We start from the raw sequence: 21662 nt of genomic DNA, 5'->3' as shown, positions 1-21662 counted from the left end.
ACCGTTTAGAGACTCTTCATACGGCTATTAAAACGTTCCAAGTCCAGATTCCAACCCTGGATGTCCCAGTTACCACTACAGCTTCTCCTGTGACGCTACCTACGTCCCGCTTGCAGTTACCCTCTCCGAGTAAGTTTGACGGAACCCCAAAACTTTGCAGAGGATTCCTGAATCAATGCGAGATCCAGTTCGAACTGTTGTCCTCCAGTTTCCCATCAGCTCGTTCTAAAGTTGCATATATTATTGCCCTCCTCTCCGGTCAGGCTCTGGAGTGGGCATCACCATTATGGGAGAGAGGTGATCCTATCCTCTCTAATTACAAAGAGTTCGTATCTTCCTTCCGGAGAATCTTTGACGAACCAGGCAGGACCACCTCAGCATCCTTGGAGATTCTCCGTCTACGTCAAGGTTTACATCCTGTCAGTCAATATATTATTCAGTTTCGCACGTTGTCTTCAGAGTTAAACTGGAATGAGGAGGCCCTGATCGCCGCGTTTTGGAATGGACTTTCAGAGAGAATCAAGGATGATTTAACTATCCGGGATGTGCCAATTAAACTGGATGAATTGATTTCTCTCTGTAACAAATTTGACCTACGTCACAGGGAGCGATGTTTAGAGAAATCCAGGGCAGAGCGATCCAGTCCACGTGATCATCCTAGACCTCGACAAGATTCTTCATCACAGTCTCCAGTAATGACTGAAGAACCTATGCAGATTGGGCGCTCTCGCCTCATAGAGGAGGAACGACTTCGTCGTCGACAGGGTAACCTCTGCATGTACTGTGGGTCCTCCGAACATTTAGTTAAATTCTGCAAACTCCGACCGGGAAACTCTCGCCTCCTAGCTTATTCAAGAGAGGTTAAGCTAGGAGTTACTCTAGAATCACGTTCTGGGAAAGAGCCGACCTTGTCTATTCAATTAGAAGTTCCAAGTTCTACAGTGAAAGTTTCAGCTCTCCTAGATTCCGGGGCAGCCGAGAACTTCATCTCCTCAGCCTTTGTCATGCGGTCTAAAGTTCGAACCATGCCTCTGGAAGCAGCAGTTGCCGTTACAGCAGTGGATGGAAGTCGAATTCCAGATGGTATAATTACTCATCGAACCGTATGTCTCAAGATGAAAGTTGGTGAGCTCCATTCCGAATACCTCTCCTTCTACGTGATTCCCAAAGCCTCTCAAGATGTGATACTTGGTTTACCTTGGCTGCAGAAACATAATCCTCAACTCAATTGGCAAACCATGGAAGTCCTTTCATGGGGTAAATCTTGTACCAAGGACTGTGTAGCTGCAATTGTACCTCTTCGGTCAATTAGCCTTTCCGATCTACCTCCGGTGTATCAATCCCTTGCGGATGTTTCCAGTAAGCAAGCAGCAGACTCTCTACCTCCTCATCGTGAATGGGACTGCCCAGTCGTCCTGGTTCCGGGCAAGACCCCTCCTAGGGGACAAATTCATCCGCTATCCATCCCAGAGACGCGAGCTATCCGGGATTGGTCCACTCCTACAACTCTCAAGGGGATTCAGCGATTTCTTGGCTTTGCTAATTTCTATAGGAGATTCATTAAGAATTATTCTACGTTAGCTGCTCCTATCACAGCCCTAACTCGCAAGGGAGCAAATCCTACGAACTGGTCTTCTGAAGCAATCAAAGCCTTCTCTGATTTAAAGCAAGCCTTTGTGTCAGCCCCCATTCTTCGACAGCCTGAGTTGAATCGTCCCTTTCTATTAGAGGTGCATGCATCTACAGAAGCAGTAGGAGCTGTGTTGTCACAAGTCTTTGAAGATAAAAAGGTCCATCCCTGCGGATATTTCTCCCGTAAGTTCCTCCCGGCAGAACGTAATTATGCAATCGGTGACCAAGAGTTACTTGCCATCAAGTTGGCATTTGAGGAGTGGAGATACCTTCTAGAAGGAGCTCAACATCGCATTACAGTTTATACTGATCATAAGAATCTTCTATATCTGCAGTCAGCTCAGTGTTTGAATCCACGACAAGCTCGATGGGCGCTTTTCTTCTCACGATTTGATTTCAAACTCACCTATCGTCCAGGGTCTCAGAACAAAAAGGCAGATGCCCTTTCCCGGTCCTTTGCTTCTTCTGAATTAAATGATGCTACCACGAATCAAGCCATTGTGAATCCTACGTCCTTTTTAATGACTCGAACCTCTCCAGTTCCTCCGCCTGGCAAGACCTTTGTTGCCACAAGTCTCCGAAAACGGCTGCTTACCTGGGCTCACTCCTCTTCCTTCATGGGTCATCATGGGGTTCTAAAGACTCTCGAATTTATTCAACAGTCTTATTGGTGGCCACGTCTCAAAGCCGATGTCCAAGAGTTTATAGCAGCATGTCCTAAATGTGCCCAACATAAGAGTCCAAGAAGTTCTCCACCAGAATTTCATCCATTGCCAGCCCTAGAGGTTCCAGCAGCAGATCAAGAGCTTCAACGTCTATCTAGCATCTGGAGTTGTGTACGTAAGTCCTTGGTCAAAACTTCCGCTCGTTATAAATCTTTTGCAGATAAAAAACGTAAAGCTGTACCGAATTACAAAGTGGGAGACCAAGTTTGGATTTCTACGCGCAATCTCAAGTTCAAAGTTCCTTCTAAGAAATTTGCTCCCAGGTTTATTGGTCCATTTCCCATTGTAAAGGTACTCAACCCTGTGTCATACAAAGTCAAGCTGCCACCGTCTTTGAGAATTCCTAACGCCTTTCATACATCTTTACTGAAGCCTTTGATTCTCAATAAGTTCCGTACTACCCAGTCCAAATCTCCTAAAGTTCACTCTTTGCAGAATGAGGAATTTGAAGTTAAAGAGATTGTGGACTCACGTTCCCGATATGGACGTTTACAGTTTCTGGTCGACTGGAAGGGTTACGGCCCGGAGGAGAGATCCTGGGTTTTCTCTGAAGATGTTCATGCTCCAAGACTGGTACAGAAATACTTCTCCAAAAATCCTGACAAGGTTCAAAGGTGTTCGGAGACCACCCGTAGAAGAGGGGGTACTGTCACGAACCGGTCTCTCACCTTTGCGGGTTCTGGGGTTCATCCGTTGCCAGTGCGGTTGCTCGCGGTGCTGTGCGCCCGTGTGGGGACACGGCGTGATCAATGGCACAGGTGATGCAGAGTCTGGGAACTGTGAGTGCGGGGACCAAATGGCCTAAGGCACTGCGGTGTGTCTGCTGTATAGGAGGTGGCCATGTTGGAGACCAAATAGCTAATACAGAGCACTTGTGAAAACACCTGTGGGCAGGTGTAAGCCAATCCCGTGCTTGTGCTGCCTTTAAGTAGGCTGGGATTATGTTACTCTGAGCCAGTGCTTTGTTGTATCAAAGCTGTGCTCTAGCTCTGAACTCTCTCCGTGCATTCCTGTGTGATTCCCGTGGTCCAGATATCGCCTCCGTTCCCAGAGGTCCGTTTGCAGCCTTCACTGCCAAAGATCTACCGGCTCTCCATTGTGCTATCAGTCAATTGCACACCTATTGGAAATACTTGGATTCCCAGTGTCCTGCATGAGGTTACCTTGTCAGTCTGCCTATCCTACAAAGTCTGCAGGATCTCATTTCCCTCAGCTGTTCGTTTGTTCAACTCTGCATTTAACCCATTCATCACCTTGTCTTCTACTACAGTTTCACAGTGATCTCCGGAACCCGCAAGTAACCCAATTCAGTACTTTTTGCTATGTTGTCATTACAAGGATAATTCATCACAGTCTCTCAGTTAACTCTCAAAGCTTCATTGCTAATCCTTACAGTTATCTCTTCATGTCTGCATTATCCAGTTAATAACATTCTACAGTTCAGCATCAAAGTTTGTTTATATTTGCTATGTTGTCATAACAAGGATAATTCTTCACAGTCGCTCAGTTAACTCTCAAAACTCCATTGCAAATCCTTACAGTTATCTCTTCATGTCTGCATTATCCAGTTAATAACATTCTACAGTTCAGCATCAAAGTTTGTTTATATTTGCTATGTTGTCATAACAAGGATAATTCTTCACAGTCTCTCAGTTAACTCTCAAAACTCCATTGCAAATCCTTACAGTTATCTCTTCATGTCTGCATTATCCAGTTAATCACATTCTGCAGTTCTGCATCAAAGCTTGTTTATATTTGGACAATCCAACATTTATTCATCAGCTTGTTTTGCATATGTTTCCATGAACATTTCTTTTATTTATTTTTGAGTTTTCTCTTGCATATTATTCCTGCTATACTTCAGTATAATATGATGATTACCAACTTGTCAGTTAACCCTTTACTGAATTATTATTTTGAATAAATATATGAATCGGAACTTTCTTCGTCCTCCCTGCTTTCTTCATAGCCCAGCACCTACACCTGTGGTTGGTTCCGGGTTAACGGATTCACAAAAACACCCGGGCCTGACAAATATGAACTGAAATGTAGAACTTGAGAGCGGAGAAATAATAATACCGGTGGAGAGTGGTAAAGTGTAGAAAGGACACCGGCCCTTTAAGGGAAGCTGTACTCTGCTGGAAGCTGAGCTGGAAGCAGGTAATGTTGTAGCTGGAAACAGATGAATCCACAATGGATTGGAGAGTCAGGCTACACCGCAGGTGGAATGCTGGTGCGGGTCTCTATGGTGGAAGTCTTGAGACAGGAGCTGGAACCTGGAAGACAATCACAGGAGAGAGACAAACAGGAACTAGGTTTGACAACCAAAGCACTGACGCCTTCCTTGCTCAGGCACAGTGTATTTATACCTGCAGCAAGGAAGGGATTGGCTAGGCAATTATGCAGATTATCAATACTGAGAACAGATTGGTGGAAATGATCAGCTGACAGAATCCAAGATGGCTGCGCCCATGCAGACACTTGGAGGGAAGTTTGGTTTGTAATCCATGTGGTAATGAAAACAGTAATGGCGGCGCCGGCCACCGGAGACAGGAGGCGCCAGGCTGACAGATGCACATCCAACCACGCGGACACAGCGGAGGCCGCGGCTGACGTAATCGCCACTCAGACACTCTGCATGCAGAAGTTCAGGGACGACGGCGGAGGCCGCGGGAGACGCCATGCCAGGTGTAATATGGCGTTTACTGTGACAGCGTCCCAGAGTGACAGGAGAGGATACAGGAATGTACACATCAGGATAACAGATGGGATCCGGTCCTGGAGCGCTGAGCCAGCCTTAGGAGGCATCTGATGGGTAAGAAATGGCGTCCAGATACCCGGATCGTGACAGCCCCCCCCCCCCCCCTTTAGGAGTGGCCCCAGGACACTTCTTTGGCTTTTGAGGAAACTTGAAATGGAATCTCCGGACCAAGGCAGGAGCATGGACATCAGAAGCATTGGTCCATGAACGTTCCTCAGGACCATAACCCTTCCAGTCAATAAGATATTGTAGTTGACCGTAACGATGACGTGAGTCCAGGATCTTGGCCACTTCATACTCAACACCTCGTTGAGTTTGGACTTTCGGAGTTGGAGGAAGTGAGGAATGAAACCGATTCAAGATCAGCGGTTTCAACAGGGAAACATGGAATGTCCTGGGTATTTTTAAGAAGGGAGGCAACTGGAGTCTGTAAGCAACAGGATTGATGACTTGTTCAATCTTGAAAGGACCGATATAGCGAGGTGCAAACTTCATACTGGGAACTCTTAACCTCAAATTCTTCATGGATAACCATACCCGATCACCCACCTTGAGAGCAGGAACTGCTCGACGCTTCTTATCCGCAAACTTCTTGTACCTGAACGATGCCTTGAGCAGAGCTGATCATACGCTCTTCCAGATATTGGCAAACTGATGCAAGGTGATATCCACTGCGGGAACAGAAGTTGCTGGAAGCGGTTGGAACTCAGGGACTTTAGGGTGGAATCCAAAGTTAGTGAAGAATGGTGTTGAAGCAGATGAAGAATGATACTGGTTGTTATGACAGAACTCGGCCCAGGGAAGTAATTGAACCCAGTCATTTTGAGAGGAGGACACATAGATGCGGAGGAAGGCCTCCAAGTCCTGATTCACCCTCTCGGTTTGACCATTGGTCTGAGGATGGTAAGCCGTGGAAAACTTTAGCTTGACTTGGAGGACTTGACATAAACTTCGCCAGAATTTGGCTGTGAATTGAACTCCTCGATCTGAGATAATTTCTTCAGGAAGACCGTGGAGTCGGAAGATCTCTTGTATGAATACTTGAGCCAACTTGGAAGCTGACGGAAGACCGGTGAGAGGAATGAAGTGTGCCATCTTGGTGAACCGGTCAACTACCACCCAGATGGTATTGAACTTGTTGCACATGGGTAAGTCTGTAATGAAATCCATCGACAAGTGGGTCCATGGTCGACGGGGAACGGATAGTGGAACCAGTTGCCCCGCAGGCGACTGGCGGGATACTTTATGTTGGGCACACTTTGGGCAAGATGCAATAAACTCCAAGACGTCCTTTTTCAGAGTTGGCCACCAATAGGACCTAGAGATAAACTCCAGGGTTTTTTGGATACCTGTATGTCCGGCAAAACGGGAAGCATGGGCCCAATGCATGAGCTTCTTCCTTAGCATCGGCTTCACAAAACTTTTCCCTGATGGGGGCGTAGAGTCCATCCCTACCGTGGAGAATGCCAACGGATTTATAATAGGATGCTTGTCTGAAGACTCTGACTCATTTTCTTGCTCCCATGAGCGGGAAAGGGCATCGGCCTTGCGATTCTGAGAGCCCGGACAGAACTGGAGTTTAAAGTCGAACCTGGAAAAGAAAAGTGCCCATCTGGCCTGACGAGGGTTGAGACATTGTGCGCCCTTCAGGTATAAAAGGTTCTTGTGGTCTGTAAGTATGGTGATTGAATGAGAAGCTCCCTCCAACAGATACCTCCACTCTTCTAGAGCGAGCTTGATGGCTAGCAACTCCTGGTCGCCAATGGCATAGTTGCGCTCAGCTGGGGAGAACTTCCGGGAGAAGAAACTGCAAGGGTGTAAATGGCCATCTTTAGCCCTCTGAGATAACACCGCTCCTACTCCAACGGAGGAGGCATCCACCTCTAAGATGAAAGGAGAGTCGATGTCAGGCTGTTTCAGAACAGGCGCAGAGATGAACCTGTGTTTTAAAAGATGAAATGCTTGCATGGCTTCTTCAGACCACTTGGACGGGTTAGCACCCTTCTTAGTGAAAGCAGTAATAGGCGCCACAATGGTGGAAAAGTCTCGTATAAACTTTCGGTAATAGTTGGCGAACCCTAAGAACCTCTGGACCCCTTTGAGGGTTAAGGGTACCGGCCAATTTTGGATTGCTTGTAGTTTCTCAGGATCCATCTCTAGTCCGGAACCGGACACAATGTACCCTAGAAACGGAATGGACTTGACTTCAAAGACGCATTTTTCTAATTTGCAATAGAGATGATTGACACGGAGACGGGACAGAACCTCTTTAACCCAAAAACGATGTTCCTCTAAATCGTTGGCAAAAATGAGGATATCGTCTAGATAGACCACGACATGACGGTATAGAATGTCTCTGAAGATCTCATTGACAAAATGCTGGAAGACAGCTGGAGCATTGCTCAGTCCGAAGGGCATGACGAGGTACTCATAATGTCCGTCACGGGTGTTAAAGGCGGTCTTCCACTCGTCACCCTCACGGATCCGGATGAGATTGTATGCACCTCGCAAGTCCAGCTTTGTAAAGATGGTAGCTCCGCTAACTCTGTCAAAGAGCTCAGTAATCAGGGGTAAAGGATAACGGTTCTTGATGGTAATGTCGTTCAAACCTCTGTAGTCGATGCACGGCCGCAGACCACCATCTTTCTTTTTTACAAAAAAGAAGCCTGCGCCGGCTGGAGAAGAAGAAGGTCGAATGAACCCCTTTGCTAGGTTCTCTTTAATATATTCCTCCATAGAATGCGTCTCAGGCAGAGACAACGGATAAGTTCGGCCTCGAGGTGGAACCTTCCCTGGAACGAGATCAATCGGACAGTCCCATTCTCTATGAGGAGGAAGGATATCAGCAGAAGCTTTACTGAACACATCCGTGAAATCTTGATATGGAGGAGGTGGAACATCAGACGACCTGGGGGAGGAAGAACAGACAGGCAATACTTTAAACAAACATGTCTCAGCACAGGAGGAACCCCATGCCAGGATTTGCGTAGTCGTCCAATCAATTGTAGGATTGTGAAGACGGAGCCATGGAAGGCCCAGGACCACAGGATGTGTGGCTCTTGGAATCACTAAAAAAGAAATAAGTTCGGAATGAAGAACTCCCACTCTCAGACGAACTGGTAGAGTCCTTAAAGAAATAACTGCATCAAAAATTTTGCTGCCATCCACGGCAGTTAAAGAAATGGACGAAGAAAGTCTCTCGGTGGGTAGGGACCACCGTTTAACATAGGCTTCGGTAATAAAGTTCCCAGCTGCTCCGGAATCAAGGAGGGCAATGACGTTCCGATAACGTTGAGCAACTTGAAGCGAGACTGGGAGATTACAATCTTGAGGAGATGGAGAGGAGATCATTACTCCTAGCCGGCCCTCTCCTTGGCGAGCTAGGATTTGAAGTTTCCCGGACGTTTGGGACAGGCATTAATGGTGTGAGACGGAGCTGCACAATAGAGACAGAGAAACTCGGAGAGACGTCTTCGGCGCTCAGCAGGAGTTAAACGGGAACAGCCAAGTTGCATGGGCTCATCTTTAGATGGTGACAGTTGACGAGGAGGAGGAGCAGAAGATTTTGGAGCAGATGATCTTCCACGCTCAGTTGCTCTCTCTCTGAAACGTAAATCAACTTTCGTGCAGAGTGAGATTAGCTCATCTAACTTAGAAGGTAAGTCTCTGGTAGCTAACTCATCTTTAATACGCTCAGATAAGCCATGCCAGAATGCAGCATACAGGGCCTCGTCGTTCCATGCCAGTTCGGATGCCAGGATCTGGAACTGTATCAGATATTGTCCTACAGTACGTGACCCCTGGCGTAAACGGAGAATCTCGGATGAAGCTGAGGTTACCCGGCCTGGCTCGTCGAAGATGCGCCTGAATGTTGACACGAAGGCAGTGTAGGAAGAAAGCAGGGTGTCGGGCCTCTCCCATAACGGTGATGCCCAATCAAGGGCTGAGCCACTGAGAAGAGAAATAATGTAGGCAATTTTTGTACGGTCACTGGAAAAATTGCCAGGTTGTAGCTCAAACTGAATCTCACACTGGTTGAGAAATCCCCTGCAGAATCTTTGAGATCCGTCAAATTTTGCTGGCGTTGGAAGATGAAGACGTGGAGCAGAAATGGGTAAGGTGGGTGGGGTTATAGCTGGAGTCACTGTGGTTGACGCACCAGACGCGCCTGATCCACGGAGAGTTGTCTGAATCCCATCCAGCCGAGTAGAGAGATCCTGGAGACAGCGGATGATGTGGCCCTGTGCAGCCTCCTGATGTTCTAGTCAGGCTGCCAGTTCTTGCATCGGCCTGGCCGCTTGATCCTGGTCTCCGGCTGGATTCATTAGGTCAGTGCTTACTGTCACAACTGAGGGCCTGAGCTGACGGGAGGCAGCCTCAGTTGTAGGGGCTGAGATGTACCGGAACCTGGGAGGTTGTATCAGACCCCTGGACATGTAAGTAACATGAATAATAACTGCCCGAAGGCGTGACCACGACAACTTGGATAAAAGTCAATGATGTTTATTATGACAACTCCGCAACACAGCAGCAGTAAAAGAAAACGTAAAAGTCAGCAAAGAATAAATACAGTTCCTGGGTACTACAGGATGGCAGAAGCCACAGGGCACTGGTAGTGTGAGATAGTTCTTATGATCTTCTAGATGGAAAGTCCTTACCAGGCCCGACTGTAGCAATGGAGATAACCCAGGATTGTGCCAGCTGGTGTTCCAGGAAAAGCTGGGTTGCTGAGGATAAAACAGCTGCTGTGGATACTGGCTGGAACCAGACTGTTGTTAGCACGGAGTGGATACTGGCTGGAACCAGTTAAATAATAAATGAACTTGGGAGCGATGAAATATGAACTGAAATGTAGAACTTGAGAGCGGAGAAATAATAATACCGGTGGAGAGTGGTAAAGTGTAGAAAGGACACCGGCCCTTTAAGGGAAGCTGTACTCTGCTGGAAGCTGAGCTGGAAGCAGGTAATGTTGTAGCTGGAAACAGATGAATCCACAATGGATTGGAGAGTCAGGCTACACCGCAGGTGGAATGCTGGTGCGGGTCTCTATGGTGGAAGTCTTGAGACAGGAGCTGGAACCTGGAAGACAATCACAGGAGAGAGACAAACAGGAACTAGGTTTGACAACCAAAGCACTGACGCCTTCCTTGCTCAGGCACAGTGTATTTATACCTGCAGCAAGGAAGGGATTGGCTAGGCAATTATGCAGATTATCAATACTGAGAACAGATTGGTGGAAATGATCAGCTGACAGAATCCAAGATGGCTGCGCCCATGCAGACACTTGGAGGGAAGTTTGGTTTGTAATCCATGTGGTAATGAAAACAGTAATGGCGGCGCCGGCCACCGGAGACAGGAGGCGCCAGGCTGACAGATGCACATCCAACCACGCGGACACAGCGGAGGCCGCGGCTGACGTAATCGCCACTCAGACACTCTGCATGCAGAAGTTCAGGGACGACGGCGGAGGCCGCGGGAGACGCCATGCCAGGTGTAATATGGCGTTTACTGTGACAGCGTCCCAGAGTGACAGGAGAGGATACAGGAATGTACACATCAGGATAACAGATGGGATCCGGTCCTGGAGCGCTGAGCCAGCCTTAGGAGGCATCTGATGGGTAAGAAATGGCGTCCAGATACCCGGATCGTGACACCCGGAAGATGCGACAGCATTTTTAAAGGAGGAATCCTCTGCGAAAGAAGACGGCGACATCACTGATGATGTGGTTGAGTGAGATTGGGACTGCCCGGAGTATCTATGCTGATATACATATATAAGTGGTATATTTTTCGTTTAAGGGGTGCTGTATTCCATTTTACACGTCTATGATACCCTTCACGATATTCGGCCATAGTATCTTTATATCCCTTTTTTTCTTTAGATTATAGATTCTAGGCTATTCGTAATTACTACCATTTGTTTACTGTATAATGAAGGAGCGGAGCTGTGCCGTTTCGCAATTCTGTGTTGATCTATTATGTTACTATGCTTACTATTTGTGACCTTAGTGTCGCAGATAGTAGTAATTTGCTGGAAGTCCAGTTCGGTTAAGCTTAGTACTGCTCATAGTATTCGGTTATATATGTTTGTCTATTTTATATTTACTTTTCCGTTATGTGTTTCCCTTTCCCCTTTACCCTCTTTTTGACGATTTAAACAGTATCAGATTATTTGTAGACTTGTATGTGATAATGCCTCTTAGGATAGGATCACTTAACATTAGAGGTATCCACACACCTGCAAAAAGACGTAGACTACTTATATATCTTAACAAGTTATCTATTGATTTGATATGTCTTCAGGAGACCCATTTAAAAAACCCGGAAGCGAATAAACTAAAAATGTTAGGTTGGGATTTATTAGCTGTAGCCTCTTATAATACTAAATCGCGAGGTGTAATTATTTTAGGGAAAAAAATCACTAAATAGTCAAGTTTTATCTGTCTACCCTGATCCGGAAGGCAGATTTGTGGTGCTTACTGTAGAAATACAGGGAATCATTTTATCTATATGTAATGTGTATGCCCCAAATCAATACAGCAAATCTTTTTTTACTTTATTATTAGCTAAACTTCATACTTATGATCCAGCTTCTTTAATAATTTGTGGAGATTTTAATTTAATTTCATCCTCTTTCCTTGACCGTTCCCCAGCTCCAAAGTCTCCGATTGTCCTTCCAAAAATAGGGGTACCATTTTTTGTTAAAACTCTCAACCTAGTTGATACATGGCGAGCAGTTTACCCAATTGAGAGGGAGTTTACATGTCTGTCCATGACTCATAATACCTGCTCTAGGATCGACTATGTTTTAACCGCGGAACCTTTATTTACCCAAATTTCCTCTGTAACTATTGAACCTCCTATATTGTCAGATCATGGTATGGTATGGATTACCTTAGATTTTAGGAAATCTGTTGATAATAAACCTTTGTGGAAATTCCCATTGCATCTTATTAAAGCTAGGGGTTTTAAGGTACTGTTAGAAATATGTGGAAAAAATATCAATCGCATAATTCTGACTGTGCTATATCCAACCCTTCTAATTTTTGGATGGCAGCCAAAGCTGTGTTGCGTGGTGAATTAATAGAATATTCTTCCCGAATTAACCGGCGGCGGAATGCTTCCTACTTGGACTTACAAGATAAACTTACCAATGCTTTTCAATTATTTAAACAGGCCCCATCCTTGGAGAACAAAAATCGCTATAATACAGCTAAGACCCATTTTTCAGAGCTTTTACAAACAAGTGGCGATAAATATTACTTTAATGTAAACTCCAAATATTATAAGTTTGGTAATAAAAATGGTAGACTTCTTACAAATTTATTACATGGATCTCGGAAACGAACTGTGATTAGGCCCTTATTGAAATCAGACGGTACCTGTACTGATTCTGACTCTCACATAATTGACGTAATGAAGTCTTTTTATAAAGATCTTTGGCCCTTATTCCGAGTTGATCGCTAAGTTTTTCGGTCGCACAACATATTCGCAAAGTTGCGTTAATGTAGTAAATATGCGAACCTCCGCCCCCAACGTATTTTTGCACATTCGTACGCAGTATTACACAAAGTGGGCGTACGCCAAATGACATCGCAGTAATGCGAAACCATCGCAGCATTGCGAATCCATCGCAATAACACATACTTAATCGTAAAAATACTAAGTTTTAGTAGATTTACACATTTTACCGTAAAAGTGCACACTTTTAAGGAAAAACGCACAAAAATGTTTTTTTAAAGCTATTAAGTGAAATTACACCATTCCTTTTAAAGTCAACAAGCCCTTTTCAATAACGAATCCAATTAGTGTAATGATTGATAATGTTCCTAAACAATTAAGTCTGCAAAAAAAACCAGATTAACACTTTGTTGCCATAATTGCCCATCAACATGTAAAAGTGTATAATTTTTTTATTTTTTTTCCCTTTGTTTGTTTTTAAAGGTGTTGTTTGTGAATGAAGGTGTTTACATGTTTCTTAACACAATAATCTCCTGTTTTTTTTGTTAATAATCTAACGTTAGATGTGTGTAATGTTTTTTGCAAACAATTTCTGCCTGCCAATCAGCTGATCCTTTTTTGCATTAAAATAAACACAACACCCGGTTAACTTTAATCAACTTTTTTTATTTTATTTTTAAAAATAAATCAGTTTTTTTTTCCATAAAATAAACAAAATCATGCAAATTTTTGCAAATTATCAACACAATGCATTAATCCTTGCAGGTGTTGGCGCATGGTGTAAAGAATGCCTCCAAAACTTGTAGGATCTCCAACTGCAACATCTGAAATTAAGATGCAACACAAACATTAATAACTTAATTACATTACTTATTATCCAAGCAAGGCGCAAAGCACACTTAAATGCAGGCATGTCCAAACTGCTGGACTCCAGCTGTTGTGAAACTACATATACCAGCATGCCTTGACACAGTTTTGTGGTCAGGGAATGCCAAAGCTGTGTCAGGGCATGCTGGGATGTGTAGTTTCTCAACAGTTGGAGGGCCGCAGTTTGGACAGGCCTGCTTTAATGGCAAAGTTACTACATCCTGGCTGTTTTATGGTACAATCATTAGCAGAACAACACACAAGCCTGCTCAGCCTTTTTTTAAGATTTTAAAGTGTTCCAGACCATGGGTTACATTTACTACTATGTGAGTTATATTTAAGATGGAACGTTGCCCATAGCAAACAAGCAAAAATATGAATATTATATTGTAGAAGTGGTTCCCAATTTTTAAAGTATAATCTTATTGGTTGCTATGGCCGACATCCCATGTTAAAGATAACTACCATCTTCGTCAATGTTACACCATGTTGGCATTCATTCCCATTTGGTTTTTTTTTTTTTTTTTAGGGTGTTGGTCCTGCATCATCACACTGCATATCAACATCTTCAGAAGGACAACATATCCTAGCATGCCCACACTCCATGAAAGCTGCCCTTACTAAATAAGGTCAAACAGGTTTGACTTTATCCAATAATCATTTTGTGAGTGTAACTTTCACACCACAAATCATTGGGTCGTTAGGCTGCCTAACAAAGTGAAGCATGTGATTTGTAAGTGTAAATATTAAGAATACACAGGCACAAGTGTAAAAGAACAACAACATACTAAACTCCACTCAGGTCTAACTGTTTCCCAGAAAACCTAACACATATAAATCCTGTTGTCCTGCCAACCCTGTTGACCTAATGAGTGTCGACCTAGAGTGGACACACAAAACATGGCACACATAAACACTGGACATATAATGACACTCAAATAAATGTAAATGCAACATGTACACCATGAAGAAAAACACAATTAATTTTCCTTGGTACAAGAATTCCAACAGTACAACACTGCATGTTTTGTCATTGTAAGTGTAAGTAGGTAATCATTTTTAACAAAATGTTAAAACACTTACTTTCCTCGGCAACATGAAGACTCCCTGAACTGTCTTCAGGGGCTTCCTCTGCCCATTCACTGGGTGGGGATGGCGGCTGGATGGGGGAAGGCGGCTGGATGGGGGAAGGAGGAGGGATTGGGGAAGGAGGCTGGATGGGGGAAGGAGGCTGGATGGGGGAAGGAGGCTTGATGGGGGAAGGAGGCTGGATGGGGGAAGGAGGTTGGATTGGGGATGTAATTTCAGAGGGTGGGTCTGATTGAGAGGGCGAGGGGGGCGGTGAAAATGTTAGGCCAATAGAGGGTGAGGGGGGCTGAGAAGGTGAGTTGGAAGTAGAAGGAGAAGGGGTATGGGAAGGAGGAGAAGGGGTCACAGAAAGAGAAGGAGAGGTTGGCTGAGAAGGGGAGTGGAAAGTGGAGTGGGCCTGGGAAGCTGAGGGGGCCTGGGAAGCTGAGGGGGCCTGGGAAGCTGAGGTGGATTGTGAAGCTGAGGGTGATTGGGAAGCTGAGGTGGATTGGGAAGCTGAGGGGGATTGGGAAGCTGAGGGGGAGTGAGAAGGGGAGGGGGAGTGAGAAGGGGAGGGGGAGTGAGAAGGGGAGGGGGACTGGGAAGTGGAGGGGGAGTGAGAAGGGGAAGGGTGCTGAGCTGGTGCATCATGTGGTGCTTGCCGTTGTGGTCGTCCTAGAATGATTGTTAAAATATAATTAAATTTGCATGTTAAATTACATACTAATCAATTGTAATTTTCACTGTTCGGTTCCATGTAAAAGAAAGTTTTTTTTAGAATTTTAAATAAAAAATTATTCAAACCTCTTCATGTTGCCCACTGCAAACAAAATGATGAAATAAAAAAATGTTGTCGTCATTCCTGTATCTATTCCATTGAGACATATTGATTTGTCTAGCCAACATCACCAGATCACTATTCAAGCTACCTTATTATATAGACAGCACTGATCAAGTTTTTTGGTACAGTTTCCTGCCTGGTTACTAATTATGTAAAACATGCACTTGTTTAGGGACACTTTGCTACAGTCAGTAATGTTTGCCCTAACCACACACACTGTCCTATTTTTTCAAAATGTTCACTCAGTGTTGCAATTAGCCTACCACTTAGTGAAAATTTGCACTATTTATGCTAATAATCTTATGTAATGTTACTTACTGCGTGCATGCATAGTGCGGATTTGCTGGCGGATCTCCGCCAACAGCTCTGGAGTCCTCCTTCGGAGATCACTCCATCTCCGCTCTAACTGGATGATGGTCCGCCTGCTGCGGACGCGAGACCGCAGCAGGCGACGGACCTCCGCGTAGGCCTCGCGCTTAACACGATTGGGGATGAATCGCCCAACGCGGCCTACGCGGCGGTCCATCACCGCAACCAGGACGCGGAGCTCCCGCCTGGTGAAAGGTGCCGCACGCATCATGGCAATGGCGTTTTCCTTATTTGGGCATATATTTATAGTGTCTGTTAGCATGTGATTGGTCCACAATCTATGCTGTCATGTCATTTATAATAACTTTATTGATCTTTGCAATGCTGTGAAGAGCAGAGTGTTATTTCGCACGAGCGGAACTACGCATTCGCATAAGCAAATTTTAAGCAAAACACAACCAAAAAATTTAAAACAAAAAAACACAGACACAGACACACACACAGTTTTAGATCAATTTATAAACATATCTGAGTACTCACCTCAGTTTGTGTGGTCTTTCAGCTGGACATTCACAAAGTGGGCAACATTCAGTTTCATTTGTTTGTGTTTTTGTTTAAATAATCATGATGTTAGAATAGTAAAAAAATAAGAACACTATTTAGCAACATCACAGTATTGTTTTACACAAAATTAAATTGTCAGCTTAACGTGTTATTGTTTTTTGAAGATTAAAAAAAAAACAGATTCAAACACACAAAAAGCATTACACAATGACCTTACAATAGCAAACACAATTTCTACATTTAAATAAAAAATGATGCATACTGTGCTTTTATTTTGGTAACAATAGAGTAAAAAAAAACACTATACCTGAAAAATTCAGCAACAATGCTTGCCCTGACTTGGCTCCCCCTCCTTGTAACACTCCCCCCACCGAAGTGTCGGACAACCCCTGGCTCCTCATCAGGCAATTCCTCTGTCTGAGGAAGCTCTACGCTACTCCTTACCGCGATATTGTGGAGTATAGCGCACAGGACCACTATTTTACTTGCCATCTCCGGCGAATACATGATGTCGCCACCAGTGCGGTGGAGCACACGAAACCGCCCTTTAAGGACCCCAATTGTGCGCTCCACCAGCTGCCTAGTGGCAGTAAGCGCGGAGTTAAATGCCGTCTGTGGTCCTGGCCTGGGATTACGGTAAGGAGTCATGAGCCAGGGGGTGCAAGGATATCCACGGTCTCCTGTTTGAGGGAAAAAAAAAATTAGAAATAGTCAATTTGGAAAAATATACAAAATTTTGAACAAAATATGTGCAACAACTCACCCAATAACCACATGTCTGCTCGTTGACTTGATCTTAATCTGTGCCATATCCCTGATTGTCTAATGACATACGCATCATGGGAACTTCCAGTAAACTTTGCGTTCAGGGAAAGGATCTGGAGGGATGGCCCACAAACAACCATTACATTCAGAGAATGAAACAGTTTCTTGTTTCTATAAATTTCTTCATTATGTTTTGGTGGCAGAATAGCTACATGTGTGCCATCCACAACCCCAATAACTTATGGGAAGCGACTACCACCTTCCGCAAATTGCCGCTTCACCACATCTAGGGCACCAACATCCAAAGGCATAGCAATAAATTGCTTCACACGCTTGAGGAAAGCCTGGCAGACACGCCGCAGGACCTTACTGAACTGGCCCTGCGACATGCCAACCAGGTCTCCAACCACATGCTGGTAAGACCCTGTTGCCAAAAAATGTAACACAGCAAGGAATTGTGTCAATGGTGGTATTGCTGTAGGATACCGAATTTCAGACTCCAGATCACTCTCTATTATGGAGAGAGTGTCTAGGATTAGATGTGGTGGCAGCCTGTATCTACGTACAACCACATCATCTGGCATCCCAAAAAGTAGGACACGGGGTCGGAAAATTGGTGGCCTAGCACGCCTCCGTTGCCTTGGTTGATGAGGAGCCGGTTGTGGTTGTGGGGCTGGCGGTTGGGGTGGGAGTGCTGGCGTGGGTTGGGGAGGTAGGGCTTCTGCTGCGATAAATATAGACATCACACACTTTTATAAAAACAAAAAAAAATGTTGAATAAGACAAAAACAAAGTCCAAAAAATATGCAAACAAAAAAATTTTAAAAAAAGGGGGTGTCAACTTACTGCAGGAGCGTAAGACATTTTTTCTGGGTTCAATTCAGGACCAAAAAGAATATTATAAAAAAAAACAAACAAACATTATTTTTATAATGAAAGCTACATATGTTAAATTGTAATTGTTAAAAATACTATTATTTAAAAAAACAGAACATCAAACACATCACAAACAACTACTACAAAATTACGAATAATTGGTTAAAAACATTTAAATAAAAAAAAAAAAAAGTTAGCCCTTTAGTAGCTAGCCCAGCCAAGAACAACACTACTTTGCTGATCAATCCCGGTAAAAAACATAACATTTATTATCAAGATGGAAAACAAACATAATCAAAACACTTTGAACAAACACAAACAGGCACCAACACAGGCCCAGGGAACTTACCTGATCCAAAATAAAGAAAGGAACTCTTTGTGTTATATAGCACACAAAATAAACAAAATAGACTAGGGTTACGTCACCCAAAACAAATCTCCTACAAGAGAGCAAATATGACAGTCAAAAACAACATACAGACCAATAAACCAAACAGGCACCAACACAGGCCCAGGGAACTTACCTGATCCAAAATAAAGAAAGGAACTCTTTGTGTTATATAGCACACAAAATAAACAAAATAGACTAGGGTTACGTCACCCAAAACAATTCTCCTACAAGAGAACAAAAATGTCAGTAAAAGCAATGAAGCACAGGTTTATTTGCAAAAATGGACTAGCTAAATATATATGTGTAAAAAAGAATAACAAACAATCAACATAAAATAAACACTTTTAAATCAAAAAATGAACAACAAGACGAATTCCAGAATACTCACAAACGAAAATTCGCAGACAAAAAGCTACACTGACTATATTCTAAACGCAAACGAAAGGACAAATGTATGCTTGACAATTACTCACTCTGAAAATTCCTATAGCACCTTCACGCACAAGCCAACAAACTCAAGTGAAAGAAACTCCAAACCACCTACACTCACAGCGTGCAAAGTAGGCCCTTAAATAAGCAGTGCAATCATTAACCAGATTAACAGTGTACACCTGTGTGAATTAACGCTACGCACGTAGGTATATAAGCACACACCTCGGCGTACACACGTCATCACAAACATGGCTTCTCGTGAGCAAATCGCAGCAGAGATGGACCGCATTGCAGAGCAGGAGATGGCATTGCGGAAAAGACGCCTAGATTGCCAAAGGCGCATGTTGGAATACGCCTCTGCGGATGTTGAAGAGCCAGGACCTAGTACTCTGCAAATGTCTGCTTCTGAACCACAACAATTGACTGGGGATACCCTGCCACACACACAAAGTGACCAAACTGAGGGAGAATTGGCTTTAGCCACACAAACACAACAGACAGAAGCTGCTAGTGAGGAGGAAGATGGTGATGACCAACAAGAAGAAACCTCACAGGCTACCTCCAGACGGAAGAAAAGACAGCCTGCATTCACTAAGAGGGAGTTGCGTGTCTTGGTCACGCAGGCCATGTCCAAAATCCATAGAGGGCCAAAAAACATGGGGGCTGCTTCAAAAGATCGAATCTGGAGAGACATCACAAAATCTGTGAATGAAGTTGGCTCTGTCGTCAGAACATCACAGGAAGTGAGACGACGGTAAGTGCATATTGACAGTCCTTTTTCTGTGCTAAGTTGACTAAAAAATGTAGTTACATGTGATGTTATGTCTAGCAAACACAAGCAGAACACGTGTCCTATATATTAGCTTAGACAAATAATAAGACTCTACTTTGTCCCTCTTTCACAATACATATGTAGGTGGGCCGACTTCAAATCCCGCCTGAAGGCAAAGAGGGCTGCAGAGTGGAATGCCTCAAGGGCTACAGGTGGAGGAGCACCTGTCGCTGTGGAGTATACTGACTTGGAGGAGATGGCGATGCCCTGTGTCAGTTATGAGGAGGGCCAAGGGGTGTCTCATATGGACACGGACCTGCCTGAGATCCTGACGGGACATGACTTGGAAGGTAAGTTTACACATTTAGTTGTCTGTAATTTTGACAGTATTTATAATAATAAACTAATTTTGTATCCTACTTTTTTCCCACACATTCTTCTATTTGCTTGCCACAAAACACAGCACAGGGGGTTGATCCGTTTGAGTCACAGGACGGTTATGTGGTTGAGGCTGAGGTGGAGGGACCTAGTGAGTCTGGCAGTGTGGGCCAACAAATCCCACCTCTGCAGGTTCCTACTGGCCCCCCCACCCAACCCTCTGCTATCCCGGAGATCCTGCTTGAAATCGCTAGGTATGGTGAGAGCCTAAATCGGTTTCAAGACGGGGTCATCCGGGAGGTAAGCCAGATAGCTGTCCGGCTCACTGAGCACCGAACCTGTGTTGAGCAAGGTGTTGCTCAACTCTGCCAAGGTCTGGCAGAGATCAGGCAGGGCCAAGAACAACTTGCCTCCTCATTCCAAACCCTTGCAAATAACATCTTGCAAGGGCTCCAGGCCATCGCTGTCTCCCTTGCCCACAGTGGCAGAGAGCCACCCACATCGGCTCCCTCCCCTGCCCCTGCCCAGGAAGAACAGCCCACTGGGCAGGCCCAACGAAGGTCGCTCCGCAGACCTTCCAAAGAAGAACAGCCTCAGGCGGGGAGAAAAAGAAGAAAATGATGTCTCTCCAGATGGGCAGCACCCATGTTTTTGATGTTGCCTCTATGTATTTTTGGAGTTGGCTTGTGTGACCAGAATGGATAACTCCCTCTTAGTGAAATGTATTCTTTCTGTTTGGATGTATTGTAGCCTGTGAGTTTATGTGTATAAACACCAGAGCCATCTTCCTCTTACTAGTGTGCTATGTATTGTTGTGTTTGTGTGGTGGATCCTAATTCTTTCTCATTTGGTTTAAAATTTGTGTGTGGCAGGGTGTGTCATGTTTTATTTATGCTTTAAAAATATACTTTTGTCAGAAGCAGAATTTTGCAGAGTACTGAGTTCTGCTATCTAATGATTGTCAGTGCCATCTGCTTGCTGCTTGGTCCATCTCTGCCTGTGCGACTCACGTGGAGCCATGTTGTTTAAATGTTGTGAAATATTATTATAGTAATAAAAAATATATTTAAAAAATTTGAGCAGTTTCTTCAAGGTAATGCAGTTCCAGAAAGATTAGGTCAGCATATAGACACTTGTAGACCAATCTGCTAATTCTCCTTAAAAATTGAAAAAAAAAAAAGGTATGCTTTGCACCACACTTTAATGTCCATATTAAGTAAACAGACACGACGCTTTTTATAAATATCTATGGTCAACAGGACATCATTTCAAACATTGTCAGATATTATAATCAAATATTATTGTGACTTTTAAGACTAAATTAAAGTGTATGCTGCATTATGTGGGTGTTGGTTTATTTGTAAAAAATGTTGCAGATTTCAAACACTTTCCCAAATATTTTCACTTGCTTGTATTTGGGAGTCTTACACACATTAAAACAAGTTTTAAAAATGCTTACACAACAAATTCAACAAAAATCACACCCTTATTTGGCAGTGTGTGAGATTTATATGTGAGTAGAATAAACATGTAATGTGTGTTCAGACAATTGCTGGTTGGTAACTTTCATCTGCTCATTAATTAACAAGTAATTGGACATCAGATGAATGTGATATCCAATTAACTGCTAATTACTGCATACACACTTGTACCAGCACTTCGCAAATGTAGAGTAACTGCAGACCTACTCGGCTGCTGCGTGAATGTTGCTACGGTTTCCTATGTTAGTTTTAACAGCGACAATGTTTATTTGCGAAAAACACGCCCATTGCGAGTTGCATACTCCCACACTGTACGCCCACTTTCACGCCCATGTCGGA

The 21662-nt window shown here is 44.1% G+C and overlaps 1 long non-coding RNA gene across 1 annotated transcript; it reads right to left on the bottom strand.

The window, feature by feature from the left end:
- Positions 1–13285: 13285 nt before the first annotated feature.
- Positions 13286–16733, bottom strand: LOC134965095 (uncharacterized). The gene is made up of 4 exons (XR_010188315.1): positions 16536–16733; positions 16205–16226; positions 14530–15189; positions 13286–13403 (listed from the first exon to the last, which is right to left on the bottom strand). It is a non-coding gene; the product is annotated as an uncharacterized LOC134965095 (long non-coding RNA).
- Positions 16734–21662: the final 4929 nt, after the last annotated feature.

The sequence above is a fragment of the Pseudophryne corroboree genome, chromosome 10 (assembly GCF_028390025.1).
Source record: "Pseudophryne corroboree isolate aPseCor3 chromosome 10, aPseCor3.hap2, whole genome shotgun sequence".
Lineage (NCBI taxonomy): Eukaryota > Metazoa > Chordata > Amphibia > Anura > Myobatrachidae > Pseudophryne > Pseudophryne corroboree.
Note: the sequence above shows the minus strand (reverse complement) of the source record. Positions and strands in the feature narration are given on the sequence as shown.